The following is a 23176-nucleotide window of genomic DNA, read 5'->3' on the forward strand; positions in this document are numbered from 1 at the left end:
ATATGGAAATAGGGATATTCTAGCCGCCACTTGGGATGCCTCTTGCGCACGGGTGCGATCGATCGGAACCCATGTACGCTCGATCACAAGTCTGCGATCGATCCTTCTTTTGGCCTGCACTCGATCGCTCCTGGCCTGGCTTGTGCATTATCTTCTATAGTATTGCACTCGATCGCAGGTACCCTACGATTGATCACAATACCAGGGAGCTCCAATTTTTTCTATCTTCTCTTTTTGAGCCCAAATCACCCAGTTTTACTTCACTTTCTTCCAAATGCCTGTAAAAACATCAAAAACACAAAAAGGAATTAAAATGGCCTAATTAACTACAACCAAAGGATTAAAACATGTAAGATAAGGGCTGAAAATATGAATATTTTAGCACTTATCAGTAACCAAGCTAACAAATTCTCTCATCAGATCATGTGTTCAAAATTTTAAGCTCACTGATGAATTTAAGCCGCAATTCTTTTAGATTAACTCAAAATTTTTAGGGCAAATATGAACATGCATAAGCATTTTTTTTTTTTTTCAAATAAACAAACAAACACACAAAACAAATAACATGAAATTGGGACAAAGTGTGTGTGAACAACATGTGTGCCCATATCCCCCCAAACTTAAATGACACATTGTCCTCAATGTGTCTAAATTAAGGAAAGAGTGTACCTGGGAGATGGACGACACAGTATTGGAAAGCATGGCTCATAGCACACCCCTAAACTTGAATTGAAGCACACTTGTCCCTGCAAAATAAGAAAACACAAAAACAAGTAAAAAGAACAAAACTAAAGATAACTAAAAAGATTAACTTAAAACACACTAAACAAATAAAATAAAAAGATAAGCTATGGGGTGCCTCCCATGAGCGCTAAGTTTAACGTCTTCAGCCATATGATGGTCCCTGCTCAATGCTGTCCTGAAGAAGATGCTCCAGATGGTGGTGGAAAACGGCTACGAATGGACTGCCTCACTTCTTCTAAGGCAGCGAGTCGTTGATCCATCAACTCTTTATCTTCCCGAGCCTCCCTTCTTTGATCGGCCAACTCTCTCTGAAGCCCGCCATTTCTTCACTAAGTGAGCGAAACTGTGCTACATGAAAAATGATCAAGGCCTCCTCCTCTGCTTCCTTTGGCTCAGCTGCGGGTTCATCTTCGGCCATTGGCTCGGCCTTGCTTTCTTTCATACCGGCTGCTGGTGCTGGAGGTGCTCGGGGCATATTGGAGAAGCTCTTGTTCCATTGGCGAATTCCAAAGATGGGGGTAGTAGTGACTGGCTCATCAGCTGCAGTGCCCTTGATGCCTTTCTTTCAGAGGATGTAGGTGATTAAGTATGAGAAGGGCAACCCCCATGAGTGTACGGAATTAGCTCCTCCAATGTGCACTCCATTCTAAAATTTGTGAATTTGGTTCCAAATGATATCGGGAATGGAATACCAGGCATCTTTATGGAAGGCGTAGAGGGTTTGGAGAAATTGATCATACCTTTGAGTTTTGTGCCCCAAGGGAAAAGCATTACGGTTCAATGTGGAGTCCACAAACCAGAGCCATTGAGGTAGCTTGGACCGGCTTCCGGCATTATGATGGGCATCGGCATATTGCCCTTGGCACATGTCCTCAATGATTTTTGCCACATAGAATCTGGGCGGTTGCTCGGCAAGCTGTGCTATTTTTGGAGGGTGCTCATCATTGGATTAGAGGGCAGCAGCAATGTCGGCTCTTGTCACGTCAATCACTTGGCCTTGCACAGTGGAAGAGAGGGCAGCCATCCTGTTGTAGTCGTGAGATAGGTGGGCATAAAACTCGATCACCAGCTTTCAGTATGTAGTGGAGGTGATCGGCTTGAAAAGCTTCTTGAGCCCCTGGCACTTGAATTAGGCAACCGCCCATTGAGTTGCCTCAAGGTTTTGAAAATCTTCGCGAATAGCGAAAGTGGTCTCAAACAGCAGTTCCCGCTCCTCAAAAGTTGGCGAGGGAGAAGGGGGTTGGGTATCGGAACCCCGGGAGGACGAAGCTTGAGTTCTTGGCATGATGAGCTTGATTGGGGACTTTTGTCGAACACTTGGTGTGCACTATGATGACTAAGGTTGCTACAGCACGTCAACACTGCTCAAAACCCCTGCAAAAACACCAAAGCCCAACCATAGGAAAGCAATGTGGGTGGATGAACACCCAAGATTGTAGGAAAAAAGAAAAAAAAAAAAAAAAAGGAGGTTAGGGAGTTAATCAGAGCTGGGGTGTTGATGGGAATGAGGAACGGTTTGTATGGTTGTGTGGTGGAAAAGTGGTGGTACGGTGGCCAGAGAGGAGAACCGTGTGGTGGCGGTGTGGTAAAGGTGGTGAAAAACGGTGGAGGAGTTGTGGGAGTAGGCGTGTGCCGGAGTTGGGTGCTTGGAGGACTGTACGGCACAGTGAGAATGTGAGGGGGAATGGGGAGAAAGTGACCTAAAATAGGTCACGTGGCCTGCTGCCCGAGTGCGCTCGATCACACACATGGTGAGCTCGATCGCACTCATGCAAGGATGTGTGTGAGTGGGTGATGTGTGCTCGAGCGCACACAAGGTGTGATCAATCGCACTAACAGAATGTACAAAGCCAAAATTTGATTACTGCGCTCGATCGCATACCTTGTTGCGATCGATCGTTGTAACAGAATGTAAATTTTTTTTTTAATGCATAATGTACAACAATGTTCTGAAATAAAAAGGAAACACAAAGGATAAGTGAGAACACATGTAAAGTAAGGAAATTGATATGATGGGAAAAAAAGATGGAAAAGTGTACCACCTTCAGTGGCCTCAGTACCATTGTTCTGAGTAGATGCGCTTGAGCTCCTAGACTGCTCAAACGCTTCTACAAGTAACTGTAATGTCTCTAGTGTGGAGAGTTGCACTTGAGCTCCACAGATTGTGGCTCAAGTGCCCTTGGTGGTGCAGGTATAGGACTTTCTTTATAGGTCAACAATTTTGGTCCCACATAGAACTCCTTCTTGACATGCTTTCTGTGATAATGGTCCTTGGGTCTTTTCTTGTGGAACTTGGTGTCCTTATTCGCTTCATACCTCAATTCGTCCCGTTGATGCAACTGCCGCTTTCTCTTGGCTTGAAAAGGGGTGCCTTGCTCTATTGATGTCATTAGTAACATCTGCATAGACTGGCCCAATGTCCTGCCTTGTAAACTTGTGAGTGAGGGGTGTTTTTACTAGATCTTTCTATGGATCCTGCAAAATTGGCTCACTAATACCTTGGATCATGCAAACATCAAAACATTTAAAATCATCTTGAGGTAATTGCATTGCATCAAATATTTTGAACTCTATTGTCTCACTATTCACCTTCATACTTATAGTAACCTTTTTCACACCTGTTGTAGTATCCACAGTTCTCATAAAGGGACTTCCTAAGATGATAGGCAAGGGTGATGGCATAGGGGATTCTTCCACATCCAACTCAATGAAATCCGCAGGTAAAATAAATGTACCTACCTTTACCAACATATCTTCAAGTATACCTCTTGGTCTTTTGATGCTTCTGTCTGCCAATTGCAAGGTGACTGAGGTTGGTTGAAGCTCCCCCAAAACCAGCTTTTCATATACCGTGTAAGGCAGCAAATTGATCCCTGCTCCCAGATCCAGCAATGCATGCTCAAAAAGATGGTCTTCTATCCCACAAGGAATGGTAAAACTACCCGGATCTGTTAGATTTGGTGGTAATTTTCTCAACAAAACTGCACTTAGCTCTTTTGCTAGGGCCACTGTCTCATGCTCCTGAAACCTCCTTTTGTTAGTGCAACAATCCTTTAAAAAATTAGCATATGAAGGAATCTGTTTAATTGCATCTAATAAAGGAATGTTGATTTCCACTTTCCTCAAGGTCTCAAAAATATCCATAAGCTGCTTTTCTTTCTTTGGTTTGACTAACCTTTGAGGGAAGGGTGGTTCATTACCTTCTCCATTTTGTTTACCTTGGAAGTTGATGCTTCATCTGGAGATGCTTTAGGTGGCTCTTCAGTTCCAATGACCTTGCCATTTCTAAGAACTTTGGATGGCTTGATCGGCCTTTGTATTAAATTGGTTTTGATCAGCCATAAATTGTTGTTGTGAAGTCACCAGAATGTGTATCAAATTCTCTATTTGGTTCATCTTTGACTCTTGGGTCGGCTGGCTTGCTTGTTGGGGACCCTTCTGCTGTCCTTGATTGTTACTCCATGAGAAATTTGGATGGTTGCGCCACCCTGGAATGTAGGTGTTGGAGTACGGAGTGTACTTGTGGGGGTAATTGTTTTGTCCCACATAATTCACCTCTTCTTGCTTTGTAAATGGAGATAACGGACACATTTCAGTAGTGTGATCTAAATGGAAACAAATAGCACATACCTGAACTTGTGTGTCCTGTTGAAGGGGTGAGATTTTCTTAACAATCATGACTTTGACAATCATATCTAACTTCTTTTCCACAGCAGCCATCTGATTTTGAGATCCCCCATTGAAATTCACTTCATACATGCCTTTGCTTTTTACTCCTCCCCTTCCTCTAGAGCAGAATTGTTGGGAATGCTCACTTAGTGTTTCAAACAGCTCCATTGCTTCTTCACTACTCTTTTCCATAAGTGCTCCTCCACAAGCTGAATCAACCATCCCTTTGTTAGTATCATCTAAACCTTCATAGAAAATTTGTACCTGATCATCTTGAGAGATGTTGTGATGTGGGCACTTGAGAAGCATTGAATTGAAGTGATCCCATGCTTCAAAGAAAAGATCTCCATCTCTTTGTTGGAACATCTGAAGTTCCCTTTTAAGTTGTTTTGTCTTTTGGGCTGGGAAAAACTTCTTCAGAAACTTCATGGCTAATTCTTCCCAAGTATGGATAGAATCTGCAAGCAAAGGATTATAACACAGTTTAGCATTATCTTTCAAAGAGAAGAGAAAGAGGACTAACCCGAGTCTCTCTGGAGTTAAGCCTTGGATGTGCTATAACTTGCATAGATCAAAGAACTCTTTAAGATGCAAGTTGGGATCCTCAGTAGCTATGCCCCTGAAGTGAGTCAATGAATTGAGGATTTGAGGAGAAATATAATAGTTGCCTTCCACCTCCAGTTGATCTGCTATGCATGAGGGTTGATTGAGGTTCGTTGGGACGAATGCCTGCTTCATCAGTCTCCGTACCGGTGGTGGATTTGCCTCAAGTGGTCTTGGCACTATTGGTGGATTCTCTTGCAAATCTTCCATCTCAATTTCTTCCTCTTCTTCTTTGTCTCCAGGTCTTTGTTGAATTGTCCGCTCAATTTCATGATCGAGTGGAATGACTGTTGAATCTTGAGATCGACGACCTTGCATCAATTGAATTGCTTCTTCAGTTAAAGTAGCTTCAGTGCTGCTTGTCCAGATGCTCCCTGGAACTGCGCTTGATCGCAAGTAAGTGCGCTCTATCACAATGCATTTGATCACACTCGGTTGACGTTCGATCGTAGTAACAGAATCGCCAGTTTGCAACCTGAAACAGAAAACAGAAAAGTTAAGAAAAACGGAAAATCTTTTTGATTTTTTGATAACAACAAAATTTAAAATTGAAAATTAAAACATCACAACTAAAGGAAAATAATTCTAAACAAAATTCGCCGCAATCCTGGTAACGACGCCAAAAACTTGTTGTCACAATTGCCTACCTAAATTAATAGGCAAATAATTGGATGTTTTACCCGCAAGTGCATGAGGTCAACACAGTAGTATAGGATGCAAGTACGGGGTCATTCCCATGACGATTGCTGAATTTTGCTTAAAATTAATTCCAAGAGTAAACTAAAACAAAGATTGGAATTGAGTTGATAATGATAAAAGGGTAGGGCTTTGATATCCACCACTAATTATATTTAGCTAATATATCAATATGCCAATGTTTTGATCATATTATGAATATATAATGTTTGTCAATCTAAGGGCATTGTTGTCTATTCCTTAAGCTATTGATTTCCCTAAGCAACGAATTAGGCATGGGTGTCTACTCTAATTCTTTTCTTTCTTAAAGGATTTAGCATGTGTGTCTACTAAGTTGTTCTTTAAGAAAGTATAAAACTGTGAAAATCGACAAACACATGAGGCCTAGGGCATGGGTGTCTACTCCCGGTTCCCATGTCAATTAACCCAAGAACCCGGTTTAGATTTCTTTTGTTACTTTTATTAAACCTAGGACTCGGTCATCTAAATTAATTTAACTAACTAGTCCATACCACATGCATATGTTGATCAGGCACACACATATGAGGAATTCATGAAAACAGGAATTAATCATTTTAAATATCACAACAAGTTCATCACAAGGGCGCCAATATTGAATATCAACTAAACATAACTAGGGCTTCAATCTAGCCCTGCTAAATAAATTAGTTACACATAATTAAAGAAAAAGGAAAAGGTAAAGAAAGAACCGAAAGATAGCTTCCAATTCCTCTGCATTTTATGCATACAATATTCAATCCAAATATACTATTCAAAAGTTGTAAACATGCAAATTAAATCATTCGATGAATCCATCCGTTCAAAGAATCACAACGAATATTTAATTGAGATCAAATCATCCACTATATCCATAGATCACAATGGATATTAGTCTCAATCTAATCATTCGATGTACCCCCGGACGAAACACAACGAATATTAAATTGAACATGAGTATACTACCAACATTTAATCAATTAAACTTAATTAAACTTTTGAATTGGCCTTTGAACCACTTTCATAATATAATCTCATTGTATGTATCAAACAACAAGACATGTATGTTTATCAATGACAAGGCTTCATCTTCAACCTTAGTTGAAGGTTTTAGCCTCTCATGATAACAAAACAACAAAAAATTGAATTGACATCATGAGAAAAATAAAACTTACAATGAAAAACGAAGCACAAGCATCCGCAAGACAAAACATCGTATTTTAGCTTAAAACGGCGCCTCCCAATGTGTGTTTACAAGAGAAAAACATTGTATATAAATAATAAAAACTAGGGTTCAGCGCTGCCAAGTCAGCGTGAGTGCGCTTGATCGCACCCAAGGTGCGCTCGAGCGCACTCGGGTTTTTTTCAAGGTTCCTACAGTGCAGCACTTAAGCGATGCATGCTAGGGCTGACATGGTCGTGTGCTCGATTGTCTCTCTGTGAGCTCAATCGCACTTCTAGAAATCTCCAATTATTTTGCTTATTTCCACCCTCAAACCGCAGTTTTCTCTTAATGACCTGTAACACACCAAAACACCAAAACTAACAAAAAACATCATAAATTAACACAACTAAGAGCTTTAACAAACATAAGTAAAGGGGCGCAAATATACAATAATTGGCACTCATCATCCTCTCCCACGGTTGTGTCTTTTCCCAGCTTGATTATTCTTAAGGTTTACAGGTCTATTTATAGGGCTTTAGAAGTCCTTATTATACTAGTAAACCTAAAAAATTCGTAGGATTTTAGTCCTATTACAAGTGGGACTTGAAAAACCCTAATATGGAAGGAAAGGGATTCTGTCCGTGTTGTGGTATTTTTGTGACTAAAAATATCAATTATAAAAAATAATCACTCGCAATAGGGCGAATCCCGTAGGATAGGGCTATATTGAGGGTGTCGAACCACAAGGACTGTAGGGGTTTTATTATCAAAATTTAAAAGATTAAAATTAACTTAATTCAAGAGATAATAATTTGTTTGTGTGAATTTAAAGTGAATAAAATAAGCGGAAATAAAGGAAGTAAATATATGAGAGAGAGAGAGTAGGGTATTGACTTCACCACAATCCGCACATCAATGGTTAACCACATTTAATTTTAGCAATTCATTCTATGCATGTTATAATGTAAACAAGAAAACACATTAATGAAGGATAAAAATAATTTCATACAATCAATGGAATAGCATAACCCATCTTCGGTTGGCACGGATCGTCTACCTAAATTACACAGGGTGTAGTACGATCTGTCTTTCTTAGGTATGGTCTATCTAACCCTATTGATTGAATATCAATTAAGAACCATTGTATAACCATCATTCTTATAATCACAGAAAATAAGAATGATTTAAGTTCAATAATAGTAAAATAATTTCTAAGACAAGATAAGAATTTTACTAATATTGAGTTGGAATTTAAGAACAATTGCATTTAATATGAAGAACATAAATCAAATGTAGCAATCCTCAAAGCTATACAATCAACATGCATAAATTGAAAAACTAGAAATTAAATACAATAAAACCATTGTGCTTGGAAAGGGTTACATCAATACCCCACAATTGGTTTAGCCGCTCATGATTTTCTAAGCTCCACAGACAATTTACTGAATTTTTAACTCTAGAAAGTAGTGTGTTTGTTTACAATGTTTAGAGTCCTATTTATAGGGATTAGGAAAACCCTAGAAACCCTAAGAAAATCGGAGGTCAGTCCCCTAGTCCAATTAGGAGACTGAAAACCAACTCCACGCTGGAAAAGGATTGCTGCCATGTACTACACGCCCGTGTGCACTTGATCCGAAGTTTATGCGCTCGAGCGCAGGCGCTACGCTCGATCCCAAGTCCAGAATGCCCAGCGTTTTTTGCCCTTTTAAGCCCAAATTTCAATGGTTTATCAAATAAAACCTGAAACACAAAAACAAAACAAAATCAAACAAATAACAATGCTAAGGAATTAACATATGTAAATTAAGGGGTTTGAATGCGCAACATTCGGCGCTTATCAGTTGGCAGCTTCTAGATTTATTTCCTTTTCTTCCAAAAGCCTACAAAAGCATGGAAAACACATAAAAGAACTTAAATGGCATAAATTAACTAAAACTAAAGGATTAAAACATGTAAGTTAAGGGCTAAAAATATAAATATTTTAGCACTTAACACTAGAGGTTTAAAAGGCTTGTTGCATACGCTAAATACAATCGTACATCCCACGAAAGATGGATTTAGCTTTTTATTTTTTGTTTTTCATTTTGTTTTTAGTTTCGTATTGCTAAGGGACTAGCAATATGTAAGTTTGGGGGTCTGATAAGTGCCAAAATATTCATATTTTAGCCCTTAATTTACACTTGTTAATTTCTTAGTCTTGTTATGTTGTGCTATTTTATTTCCTTTTTGTATTTTTTTTTTTTTGTTTTATAGGTTTTTGAAAGAAAAGAAAGCATTCTGGTAGGGCGATCGATCGCATGGGACCTACGATCGAGGGCACTTCCTGTTTTATTGAATTCCTCATATGTGTTTGTCTGATCAACATATGCATGTGGTATGGATTAGTTAATTAAATCAATTTAGATGACCGAGTCTTAGGTTTAATAAGAGTAACAAAAGAAATCCACACCGGGTTCTTGGGTTAATCAACATGGGGAACTCGGAGTATACACTCATGCCCTAGGCCTCATCTTTCTAATCCTAGTTGCACTAAGACTAAGCCCTACGATTTTACTAGGGTTTCTAGGTTTTCTAGAGTATTCCTAAGCCTATAAATAACACCTCTAAACCTTTAGAATAATAATCTTTGAATAGACACAACTTTGGGAGAAGAATTTGGAGGCTACTTCTAGGAGCAGTTTTCGGTTCTTTCTTTCCCTTTTCTTTTTAATTTTATTTTAATTGTGTAACTAACTCTTTAGGAGGGATAGATTGAAGCCCTAATTATGTTTATTTAATATTTCAATATTGGCGCCTTTGTGATAATCATATTGTGATGCTTAACTTGATTAATTCCTGTTTTATTGAATTCCTCATATGTGTTTGTTTGATCAACATATGCATGTGGTATGGATTAGTTAATTAAATCAATTTACATGACCGAGTCTTAGGTTTAATAAGAGTAACAAAAGAAATCCACACCGGGTTCTTGGGTTAATCAACATGGGGAACTCGGAGTATACACCCATGCCCTAGGCCTCATGTGTTTGTCAGTTTCCATAGATTTATGCTTTCTTAAAGAATAACTTAATATATACCATGCTAAATCCTTTATAGCTTAAGGAGTATACACCCATGCCCTTAGGTTGGTAAACATTAGGTATTCATTGTATGATTGGATCATTAGCTTATTGTTATATTATTTGAGCATGATTAGTGGTGGATATCAAAGCCCTACCTTTACCTTATCTTTATCTTTATTTCTTTTTCTTAGTATCAATATCAATCTTGTGACAATTTTGGTATTTTAATTACTTTTAAAACAAAATTAACAATCTCCATATGATCGATCTCGTACTTGCTGCACTATACTATCGTTTAATCTTGTGCGCTTGCGAGTAAAGCATAGAGACACCAATATCTCGGAACGCGTCCCGTTTTCAGGCGGGACGTAGAAGTCCACCTGCACAAGTTAAAAAATGATATATATATATATATATATATATATATATATATATATATATATATATATATATATATATATTAACAATAAAGCATATATGATAAGCGTCGAATGTTGCACATTCAAGCCCCTTAATTTGCATATGTTAATTCCTTAGCATTGTTATTTGTTTGATTTTATTTTGTTTTTGTGTTTTTAGGTTATAAATAAAGATGCAATTAATTCCATTGATTTTGGGCTTAAAAGCACACTTTGAGAAGACTTAGAAGATATGGTTAAACTTAACCAATCATGGTTAAGTTTAATTAAATAAAGAAAATGATTAATTCGGAAATTTTCAAATTGGAGTCAAAATCGGATTGGATTCAAATTTGGATTCTGCATATGTCTTGGTATTTGGGCCATAACTTTCAGCTCAAATATCTGATTGAGGTGATTCAAGCGGCACTGGAAACATAACTCAAATTGCTACAAATCATTGTCAAATAGAATTTTCCTAATTCGGAGCGCCGCAATGCCAAAATCGCCCCGCAAGATAGGAATGCAATTCTGGGCGAATCCTATTCCGATTTGGACTTAGGTTTTCTTTATTCTAATTGGACTTGGACTTAAATCTCCGAAATTTCTAGGTTTCCTAGGGCTTCTAGGACTGACTTGCTCCCTATAAATAGACCCTTAACCTTCAAGAGAAGGTATGCTTAGTTTTAGATACAAAAATCTTCTTGGAGGCTTGACAAGTTGAAGAGGAGATAATCCATGGCAGGAGGCCATCCTAGCACCCCGATGAGCGGCTAATTCTGTAATAGGGTGTTGATGTAGCCCTATCCAAGCACAATGGTTTGATTGTATTTACTTTCTAGATTTTTCAATTTATGCATGTTGATTGTATAACTCTGAGGATTGCTACAATTGATTTATGTTTTTAATTATTAAATGCAATTGTTCTTAAATTCCAATATCAATATTTGTGAAATTCTTCTCTTGTCTTAGAAAGTATTTTACTTTTATTGAAATCAAATCATTCTTGTTTTCTGTGATTATGAGGATGATGGTTATACAATGGGTTTAATTGACATATGATCAATAGGATTTGATAGGCCATGCCTAGGGAAGACGGATTGTACTACACCCTAGTTTAGTGTAATTTAGGTAGACAATCCGTGCCAACCGAAGATGGGTTACACTTATTCATTGATTGTATGTATCATTTTAAAGAATTTGATAATTTATACCTAGGGAAGACGGGTCGTACCGCATCTTAGTGGTTAGGTGGACGATCCGTGCCAACCGAAGATAGATTATGCTTATTCTTTAATAAGGTAGTTTCCTGTTCATTTATAACATGTATAGAATGAATTTCTGTGAATAATTATAATTAGCCATTGTTGTGCGGATAGAGGTGAAGTCAATACCCTACACTCTCTCTATAGCCGTATCCTACAAAGATTCGTCCTATTGTGAGTGGTTATTTTTATAATTGATATTTTTGGTCACAAAAATACCACATCAATATATTTCATGCATTAGGGGCGTTTGACATAATAAAATACATATGCTATCATATAACATCTAGTTTAAACATACCATCAAGGCGTCCCATATATCCTCCTTTGTACACTGTGGTACCTTCGTCTAGTCATCCCGTATTCTAACATAATTCCCGCTCCTTATAATCTTACCAGTCATCCATCTAAATTTCAAAGCGCTAAGTCCTACGGCTGTGACGCATTATTATACTCGTACACGACCCGTTTCCAGTCAGGGATCACCTACAACTTTTGCAAATCTTTAATGGTCATCACTTCAAAACAGGTGCTTCTATTTGGATTGATACCTATCACATTAATAATTACCTATGTTAATTATGATATGAATTGAATACTAATTGCAAAACATATATACGTATATATTTGTATTTTTAGTGTATATACTTACTTATCGTTCGGACCTAGGCAAGGCTCAACACTTGTCGAGTAGGGTCCTTGGGCTGCAAGTCATGCGTGGCGTCTGTCCCACCATGCAGGTCTTTTGGGGCCTGTGTCTCACTGTTGTCCATACTTGTGCTGCTATTGGAGAAGAGCCGCTCCATATGGCCATGAGAACATAGCCCTAACTCGCTCATCATTGGCAACTGAGATGGCATATGAAAGGAAGCATTTGTGTCATACGTAGACAGCTGATACTGATACCCTAGCTAGGTCAGACCTATCAGACCTTATGGATTAGGGACAGGGGTCTGCCCTTCCACGTCATCTGGAAATACTGGTCGATATCCTGGTTGCTGCCTTATAAGCATAGCAACGTCTTGTCTGTCACTGTCATTAGGGTCGTACAATGGAGACCCATGCGCCATAGACTGCCGCACTAAAAATGTGGACCTCCGTGCTCTTGTCATCCAACTAATACTCATATCAATCGGCAAAAGACATCACACACCCAATTAATTATGTATACAATGGATGAAATATGCACTACCATATATAAATGACTCATATTTAAAAATGAGATATATACCATTTACCCAATGCACAAATTAATCAATTGTGTTGATGTATTAATTAGTGACCAATTACCAATCAATGTAGAAAGAAATAACAGGAAACCAGTCAATTAATATGAACTGTATATATATTCAAATTTTATTGAATCACATACGCTTGGATTGGATTTAAGTCGGGTTGGACGTATTCAAAGTCGTCCTGCGGATCATGATCATTATTACTAGTCAATAGGAGTGACTCACACTCGTGGTAGTTGGCACATGCATCATGAGGCCCTTCACCGTGACCAACGTCATATACGTTTCTAGGTTTAGTCCTTACAGCGCAAGCCCAATCTGGGTCCCTTTCATCTTCGACGTAAAATAGTTGGTCAACTTGTGAAGTAAGCACATACGGCTCATTAGTAGTTCGCTCTCCCCTGTGGACAAGGTTTTTGAAGTTGACAAGCATTAGGCCATACTCTTCCACCTTGTACCCCTGTCCCTCGTGTTGTCCACCTAATCACACTTGAACGTAGTACTCCACCTCAATTACTCCATTAAGTTCCCATACTATGTTTTGCCATCAACAGTCGGCACGCACATACCGCTATTTGAGTCCTCTTTTTGACATCATATGCAAGAGAGCAAAACAACTTACCATTAACCACATATCTATTATATCTGACTATTGACTCCCTCAGCCCTCTACAATGCATTACCAGTTTGTTACCCATTTCTTTTCTGCGTCGATCGTCCAATCAATCGACTTGCGAGTATATTACATACAATGGAAAATGCAAAGTTAGTTTGGTTAGTTGATATGAACTAGAAGCAAATATACTCGAACTGTAATAGTTAAACATTACATTAGTCTTACGTAGTCACGGTACAAATCGCAGAACTGCTCATAATGTTGGGTTTCCAACTGATCGTCCGTCGTTCACCCCATATTGCATGTTTGCCTAAGCTTGTCCATGTGCATCCTACAATTCGAAATTAGTTTCATTATAATTCACAACTAAGGGTGCAAGATAATTGAACATCCATATGCTAGTAACACAACTTATGTCCGCAGTTGAAGGAACTCGTCCGAGTTAAACATAATATATTGGTGAATTTGTATCAATATGATACAGTCGAGGATGACTCCTGTTCCCACCCCATTGAACCATCCGGGTTTATTTGGGTCCTATTGAGAAATGTTGGTGCGTTATCTAAATACCTCGAGCAAAACGTCACCAAGCTAGTTGCTATGTATCCCTCTGCAATGCAGCCCTAAGGAACCGCTTTATTGTGCACATTACATTTGAACTCCTTAAAGCTCCTACATATGAACATCAGTCAATCATTGCAGTTAGTCATTGTCTTCTAATGGAGGGAAAATAAAATCATGAATAAACCTAAACAAATTTTACCTCTCTCCCGAATACATCCACCTATACTGTACTAGTCCACCGAGTTGGCATTCATGGACAAGATGCACGACCACGTGAGCCATGCTTGTAAAAAAAACTGGGGGGGGGGGGGGGGAATACCTGTTCCATCTTGAACAAAGTGATACAGACGTCACCCTCTAGTCGGTCCATCCTCTTGTGTCAATGTTGTTGAACATAAGCCACTGAAGAATGAAGACATCTCAACAAGAGGTCTAACCACGTTACTTGACAGTATTCCACGCAATGCAATAGGGAGAAACTGTTGTATTAGTACGTGACTGTAATAACTCTTCAAACCCGATATCGTACGTTCCTTAAGTTGTACACATTGGGAAATGTTCAAGGCATATCCGTCGAGTGCCCTTACATTTTGAAGCACTTTCAAAAAATGTGTTTTATCATCCTTGGACATCGTGTGGGAAGCTGTGGGCATATAGGTTTTACCATCTTTGCCCGTGTACGGATGAGGTGTATATCTCGAACCCATTTCTTCCAAGTCTGTGCAGGTTTCGAGGTTGTCCTTCGTTTTCCCTTTAATGTCAAGTATTGTGCCAAGTATATTATCCATCACATTTTTCTCTATGTGCATGACATCAAGGTTGTGTCACAATAAATTATATTTCTAGTACAGCAACTTAAATAAAATACTTTTCTTCTTCCACACTACATTCTCAATCGATGGTTGTCATTTTGTAAGAGTACTGTTCTCCGCTTTTTTCCCTTTTTCTTACCATCTGTCTTTGACTTACCACTAGGCTTTGCCTTACCGGCGTTCTCATCCCCAAATACCATCCCTTCTAATTGTCTCAGGATTTCATCTCCACTTGGCACATCGGGGGCACATTCTAGTTCTTGGTTGTCGTCAAATGTTCTTTTGTTTTACCTCCACGGATGATCTATGGGCAAGTATCACATGTGCCCCATAAAACACCATTTCTTGTCGTGTTTTAGCCATCTAGACTTTGTCAAGTGCATACAGCAAGGAGATACCTTCTCACCCATGGTAGGCCACCCGGACAAATCTGCATATGCTGGGAAGTTATTAATTGTCCACATCAACTGCGCTTACAGCACTAAATTATTTTTCTTTGAGACATCAAATGTGTGTACCCCTACATTCCATAGTTCCTGTAACTCCTCAATTATGGGTTGAAGGTAAACATCTATATCCATTCTAGGTGAACTTGGGCTCGGGATAATCAGGGATAGTATGAAAGATGTTTGTTTCATGCACATCCAAGGAGACAAGTTGTACGGTACAAGCATTATAGGCCAAGTGTTGTGGGATGTGCTCATGTTCCCAAATGGAGTAAATCCATCCGAGGTTAGTCCAAGCCTTACGTTCCTGCTATCCCGGATGTAAATTGTCGAATGACTTTCATGCTTCACCATCGGCTAGGTGCCTCAACACACCGTCCTTAATGCGGCCGTTTGCATGCCACCTCATGTAGGGCGCAGTATGCTTTGACATAAATAGCCTCTATAGTCGTGGTATGAGTGGAAACCACCGCAACACCTTCACTGGACATTTCTTACTCGATGATATGGGTTGACCATCCTCGTCTAAATGAATTCTCCACAGACAGTACATGAATCAAACTCCTTATTACCTTTCCAGAATAACATACAGTCATTACGACACACCGGAATCTTCTCATACTCGAGTCCCATGTCCCGTAGAAATTTTTTCGCAGTAGATGTATTAACTGGCAAAGTTTCATCACTCGTAAGCAGCAGCTGATTGATGAATTGAAGGAAAGATGAGAATATCGTGCTACTAATTCCACCTACACGCTTCAAGTTGTACAGATGTACAGTAGCACTCAGTTTGCTATGTTTGGTCTTATCATGAAGTGACTTCTCTGCCTTTTTAAACAAGTCCTAGTACCTTAGTATGTCACCTTCATCGGCTTCTTCATTCACAATTTTTTCACCCCTTTGTACCACAACCTGAGGCTCACAGTTGTCTTCCCTGACATCGTGCATGCCGAATAAATCATGCAACATGGCGTGCATGTCCCCCACCCTTTTCTGTGTTTGCATCCGCATCTGTGGCTGGGCGATTTAAATTAGAGCCTAAAACAGGACCCCGTACAGGCTTCTCACCGTGATAGTATAAGTGTTTGTATGTAGTCATTATTCCTTTACCCCTTGTCAAGTGGTCGAGTACGAAATCGGGCGGATGGCACTGGTTATTTCAACACGTCTTACAGGTGCAGTAAATAAATCCATCAGGGATTGTACAGTTACTAACTACAAAATCCACGAACAATCTACACCCGTCTCTGTATTCCTTCGTACCCCTAGACTTTGCCATCCAAGTCTTGTCCATTTTTCTCTACGTACATTAGGAACAAATATATATAATACTTAAAAATAATAAATAAACACATAATTTAGTCTAAATTCAGCCCAATAAATATAGTCCAAATTGATATCCATTTGTTATAAATGGAGACCCTAAATAAATGCTCACTACATATAGGTTAGTTGTTTAATTTTTTTTTTTTTTTTTTGACTTTTTTTTTTTTTACAACATTTACATAAATCTCAATTTGCACAACCTAAATCCTAATTAAAGTTCAAAATGGAAATGCATTTGTTATATATGGGGACCCTAATTAAAATAAAGCTAGCTAGGTTAGTTCTTTCTTTTTTTCTTTTTTTTTTAACATTAGTTTTGTTGTTTTTATAACATTTACATAATCTAAATTTGCACACAAAATTAAGGTCTAAAGTGTAGATGCATTTGTTATACATGGGACACTAAATTAAATAAATCTAGCGAGGTTAGTTGTTTTTTTTTTTTGTGTTTACATCTTTTTCATTTTTCTTTTTTTACAACATTTACATAATTCTAAATGCATGAAATGCCGCAAAGAAATTAACCCTAATTAAAATTAATCTAGCTATGTTAGTTCTTTATTTTTTTCCTATCGTTTTGTTGTTGTGATAACATTTACATAATCTAAATTTGCAAAACCTAAACAAAATTAAGGTCCAAATTTAAATTCATTTGTTATATATGGGTGTAGCCAATGTTCCTTGGCTCGTTGTCGCCATTTGAGTTCTTCTTGTTCCAGGACCGTGTGGACCTCGTCTTGGATTTTTTTAATGGCTTCCATATTGGTGCTCCCTCTCCTTCTTGCATCTCCGTTAGTTTCCTTGTGACTTGGGAAATAATAGCTTCGGCCCCACCATCTGCCACTTTCTGCCACCTCTAAAGTGCTCGTGAACATCGTTGTAGCTTATTTTGTAGCATGCCCCACCTATTATCTTTGCTGTTCTTGACCCTCCATTCTTGCTTTAAAATGGCTTTGCAATTTTTGTTCTTTGCCCAGGGAGCTTCATACCAAAAAAATCTACTTATTTCTGGGGAGCAGTGCACTATCATTAAACAGCATATGGAGTGGTGCGTGGTCTGAGCTCCGGGCTGCCAACACTTTCAACTCTGCATTAGGGACCGTTCCCGTATGAATGTGTGATCCCGGTGGTTATTATTCCATGTATACTTTGCCCCCTGAAAGCCCACATCATGCAATCGACATACTTCCAACATCGTTTTAAAAGCTTCTATTTGACTTCGAGACCGATATAAACCTCCATATTTTTATGAGGAATCTAGAATTTCATTGAAGTCCTCAATGCACATCCAAGCAGCCGGTTGATATTGCGACAGGTGGCACAATAAATCCCATGCCATATGTCTTTTGTGTGCTTCAGGATGGCCATAAAAACCAGTAATTCTCCATCGACTATTCGTAGCTTCCATTCCAATGACGATATTGATATGGCGTCTACTATAATTTTGTATTGTCACTTCCACTTCATTGGTCCACATCAGAGCCAACCCACCACTCCTTCCCACACACTGTCCACACCAAACACCCCTTCAAAACCCAGTTTATTTTTTGTTCCCTCCAGCTTGCGTGTCTGCAGTTTGGTATCCATCAAGAGAACCAGTTTGGGTTGCTTATCCTTCACCAACCGGCAAATGTCACAAACTGTCCGGGGGTTCCCAAGCCCCCAACAATTCCAACTTAATATACTCATGGTTGTTGGTGGGGCTGGCTCCTTGCCTCCGCCAAAACCAATTCACCCGTTGTCTCATCTTCTTCATCTAACAACTTAAGAACACGTGCTATTTTTTTAGCCCCTCCAACCTCCATTTTTCCTTCAGTAGTCTTCCCTTGTTTTTTTCCTCCAGCAATCCCCTTCTCACCTGTAGTGGAGAAAGTTCCCTAGCTGCCTTCTTCCACCTCCTTCCCCATGAGATACGTTTTTCATGCCACCATTTGCTAGCATGATTCGCCTCTGTGCTAGTCCTCCCATCCTTCATATTATTCTTTTTGTTGCCCTGTGCGACTACAGAATCAACGTCTTGTATGTTACATGTCCCAACCGATTTAGGAGACTACACCCCATATAGTACTGAAGGTTGTAATTGAGAAAAAGAAAAAATTAATGTTTCAATCTTTTATATATCCTTCTAATCAGAGGAAAAAATCAGTTTTTTCTCTAGCTTATTTGATATAGTCACGGTTCGGTTTAGTAGCTCAAAATGTGTGGTTTGAGAAAATAGTAATTTTAAAACCAAGTTAATGAAAATGACATTTTCAAAATCCTAGTTAGGTGTTTGGTAAAACGACGATTTAGCTTTTGAAATTAGGCATTTTAAAAATCTATGTCATTGCCTGTATTTTGAGAATGTAGCTTTTAGTTGAGGGCTGGCAAAATAGGTACTTGACACGACCCCTTTAGCTAAATGGGTTAGCAGGTCTGACGCGATTATAACATGGAAAAGAGCTGAGTAACCCGACACGACCTGTTTAACCCATTTAAAATAACCGGGTCATGTCAGGTAGACACGATCCAACACGACCCGTGTTCTTAGCAGGTAACATGACCCAACCTGTGAATGTTTGCCCTACCCATGAGAAAATGAGAAAATGTAAAACATAGCTGTTTTGATGCGATGGTGAAGAAAGATATAGGAAAAGGAGAGAGAGTGATCAGAGAGCATGGAGGAGGAGAGCAAAGAGAGCAAGAACATAGCACGGCTAACAATAATGGAGCTGGCCAACATGACAAGCGTCTCCATGTCTCTCAATGTCATCGTCCGCCTGAACATCCCAGAAGCCATCTGGGAAGGCGGTTCCAACACCCCACTCTTCGCTGCCCAAATCGTCGCTCGTGCCCTCCCCTCTGGCGATCTCGAGAACCTCCAGCTCATCCTCTGCATGCTCACCAACTACGACATGTTCCAGGAGCAGCTAACCCACTCTAAGAGAAAGTACTCGCTCACCGAGATTGCCAAAATGCTCGTCACCGATGTTGATGGCCTGTGAGCAGTGTGCCTATGTCGACTGAATGGCTGATGTGGGCTAGGTTAGGGTTAGTTTAGTTTAGGGTTTTTTGACATTTTTTTTTTAAAAATTCTAAATGGGTCTGGCGGGTCGACCCACCGAACCCAAAACTTAATCAGGTCTTAAACGGGTGACCCGATTAAGACTCGAAGCCGATAATGCCAAACCCAATACCTGTTAATTCGTGTGGTGTTCGTGTCGGGTTTGCGGGTCGTGTCAAAATTGCTAGCCCTAGATTTTTCTATGTTTTCAAAACTCTTTTTTTTTACAAACACATTTGTTGTACCGAATACCACCTAAATTAATAGTCAATATTCGGTAGAAATGTAAATTAAGGGGTAAAATATGAATATTTTCGCACTTATCAGACCCCCAAACTTACATATTGCAAGTCCCTTAGAAATACGAAACTAAAACCAAAATGAAAAACAGAAAACAAAATGATAAATCCATCTTTCGTGGGATGTATGATTGCATTTAGCATATGCAGCAAGCCTTTTGAGCCCCTAGGCATTCCCTAGAGGACGATTGAAGTTTGGTGAGGGTTTTCCAAGACTGTTACCCACAAACATTATGCAAAGTCCATGCTATCCAAAAATTGAAGTATCACTCAAAACCATGGTTTTCAGTCATTAGCAAGCTTAAAAAGATAAACTCTATCTTCACAATGTATTAGAATTTTAAAGTCTAATTACTTACAAAAGACAGCCAAGGCATCACAAGTTCGAAACAGTGTAAAGTGAACTAGCACATAAATATGAAGCTTCCAATTATTTCTAATGTGCAACGTGACAATATCTCAAAGTTCATTGAAATCCCCATCAGAATGAATAACTATGGCACATGAAGCTTCCAATTTTATTTTTATTTTTGGTCAGGCTGTGCAATGTTTGGTTCCCTTAAGCTTTCTAATTGACCCATATAATGAGTGTTAAGTCAATGACTCCTAAACCAGGTAGTTTTAGAGCATTAGGTGTAAAGACACCCCTAAGGACTTACTAACTTGAGTCAAAAAGGCTACGAAACCAAACTAACCATGATGTTAATCAAATCAAAATTCTTCACCTTTTGACGTGAACACTCATTACTTACTGAGGCAAGAGGTCCAGTTACTTAGTAAAAAGCTTATCAATGATCTTTTTTTTTTTTTTTTTTAATATTATGCCAAAGTATCCAACTCATAGGTCATCCAATTTCACCCAAGATATCGAAGCATACACATCAGACTCTCATGTCATACCCCACAAATTATGTGCTAATGTGCTTGTGTCAAATCATATCAAACAGGTGAATTCCCAAAAGCCTAAAGCAAGAAACCTAACTTTAAAATTCTATCGTCAGATCATGTGTTCAAAATTTTAAGCTCACTAATGAAAATCAAATCACAATTTTTTTAGATCAACCAAAATTTTAAGTCAAACATGAACGTGCAATTTTTTTTTAAAAAAAATTTATAAATGGGACAAAGTGTGTGTAATTGTCTCCCATACCCCCAAACTTAAATTACACATTGTCCTCAATGTGAGTATAACATGGAAAGATCTTACTCGGGATATGGAAAAACTGGTGGGAACAGGCATGGCTCGTAGCACACCCCCAAACTTGAACGTAAGCACACCTATCCCTGAAAACCAAAACACTAAAATAACAATGGAAAACAAAAATATAAAAACAAACATAAATAAAATGAAAGACAAATAAAGAAATAATAAGGATATGTTGTGGGGTACCTCCCATGAGGGCTAACTTTAACATCTTCAGCTAGACTATTGTCCTCCTCTCACTTCTGTCCCGAAGAAGATGCCCCTCTTCAATCCACGGCGTTTGAGCCAAACTTTGGATATCTGAGACGATGAAGCTCGATTCCTAGGCATCTTGCAAGTTGGTTCAGGACTTTCATCAAACACTTGGCATGCATCTTCCAGAATAAGTGATGCCCAACCATCGAAAAATAAAGCTCAACCCCCTGCAACAATAGCAAACCCAACATAGAAGATGAAGCACAATACGTAGCTACAGGTTGTGCTTGTCAAACAGAGAACAAAATGGGGTAATATGGGAGAGAGATGTAAATATGGGGAATGGGAAGAAAATGGTAAAAAAAAAATATATGAGAGAAAGAGACGGTGGTGGAGGTGTGTGATGTACGGCTGTGTGTGGTAGTGGGGAGTGCAGCAAGTGGTAACGGCGCAAGGGAAAACCTAGCCTCAGGGGTTCGGTCGCAGTGTTGGTGCGCTCAATCGTACTCATGCAGAGGGTGTGTGTGTTTGGGTGCGCTCGCGTGCGCAAGGGCGTACGGGCGAGAATGCGCTCGAGTGCACAACTAGGTGCGCTCGATAGTAGGCATGCAAGTGTCTAAGTGTAAGTGATGGGCATTTGCGCTCGAGCCTACCTAGGGTGAGCTTGATCGTAGGCCTATGCAGAACATCAGCAAAATTAACAAAGAGGAAGCAGCATATTAAATTAAAACAAAAATTAATTAATTAAAGGAAAACAGCAAACAAATTTAAAATTAAAAAAATAAAACTAAAACAACTAGATGATACTCCAACCAAATACCAGTCAAGTGCAACATAATGCTGTAAAAATATAACCAAAGAATGAACATGGAACAACAATGGAAAAGATAAACCTGGATGGGGATCATGGACCCTAGCCTGATGAAGGACTCAAGTGTGTAGTGCCTACGCTTGAACCTATGAAGCTGACTCATTTAGTCAAAATATATGTGATCTGCCAAGCCAACAGAATCCCAATCCTTGATGTGCTCATTGCTTTCTAACCCTTGAGTTTAACTTAAAGTAATAGTTTTTTCTTCTTTTGGACCAAAGAGAATGAATTTTACCTACAGAAAGGTAATTCCAATTGTCTATAGATCAGGGTGGACCTCTCTGAGTCTTCTCGAACAGTTTCTCATCTAGAAGGGAATCATGAACTGGAATAGTATGAGGAGAATACTCAGGGAGTTTATCTATCTTGATGTCCTCAATTTGCTCATTTGACAGCCCTAACAAACTACTCTCCTACCTTTTTGGTACTTTAGGGATAAGAGCTGATGTTGAAGAAGTCTTAGTGCTCTCTTCTTTTTCCCGATGTGGTTTTTGTGGAACCTCAATTTGCTTCTCCTTCTTTCTTCCACTTGATTTTCAACCACTTCTTCACAGCTTGCTCATGATAGTAAGTGCACTCATCCTCCATGTAGTGTCCATTAGGATTGGCCATTGACTGACTTTGACATTCTTCTTCTTCTTCTTTGAGGATATCGGCTCTTTGTTTGAGGTGGGCCTCCATCCTCTCAACTGATTGCAGTGTATTATTGGTCGCCAATCTGATCATAGCTAACAACTTTTTAGAAATCTCAAGAGGAGGTGGTTCAGCCTGATATTGCTGTTGCTCTTGGTATTGTTGAAGCCAATCGATGGGAGATGGCTCCTCTTCGTGAGCTTCTATCTTGGCAATGTATTGCAGTAGTTGCATGTTGGCCTTACTATGGCTAAGAAAGGAATATGATTGACCATAGAATTGCGGATATGATTGATGGTGTAGTTCATGAAATTGTGGAGCATGATTTCCAAG

General features: G+C 39.1%; 1 pseudogene; it reads left to right on the forward strand.

The window, feature by feature from the left end:
• The first annotated feature begins 19255 nt into the window (after window positions 1-19255).
• Window positions 19256-19582, forward strand: LOC132190926 (nicotinate N-methyltransferase 1 pseudogene; annotated as a pseudogene).
• The last annotated feature ends 3594 nt before the right edge of the window (window positions 19583-23176 follow it).

This window comes from Corylus avellana, chromosome 9 (assembly GCF_965113065.1).
Source record: "Corylus avellana chromosome 9, dhCorAvel1.hap1.2, whole genome shotgun sequence".
Classification (NCBI taxonomy): domain Eukaryota; kingdom Viridiplantae; phylum Streptophyta; class Magnoliopsida; order Fagales; family Betulaceae; genus Corylus; species Corylus avellana.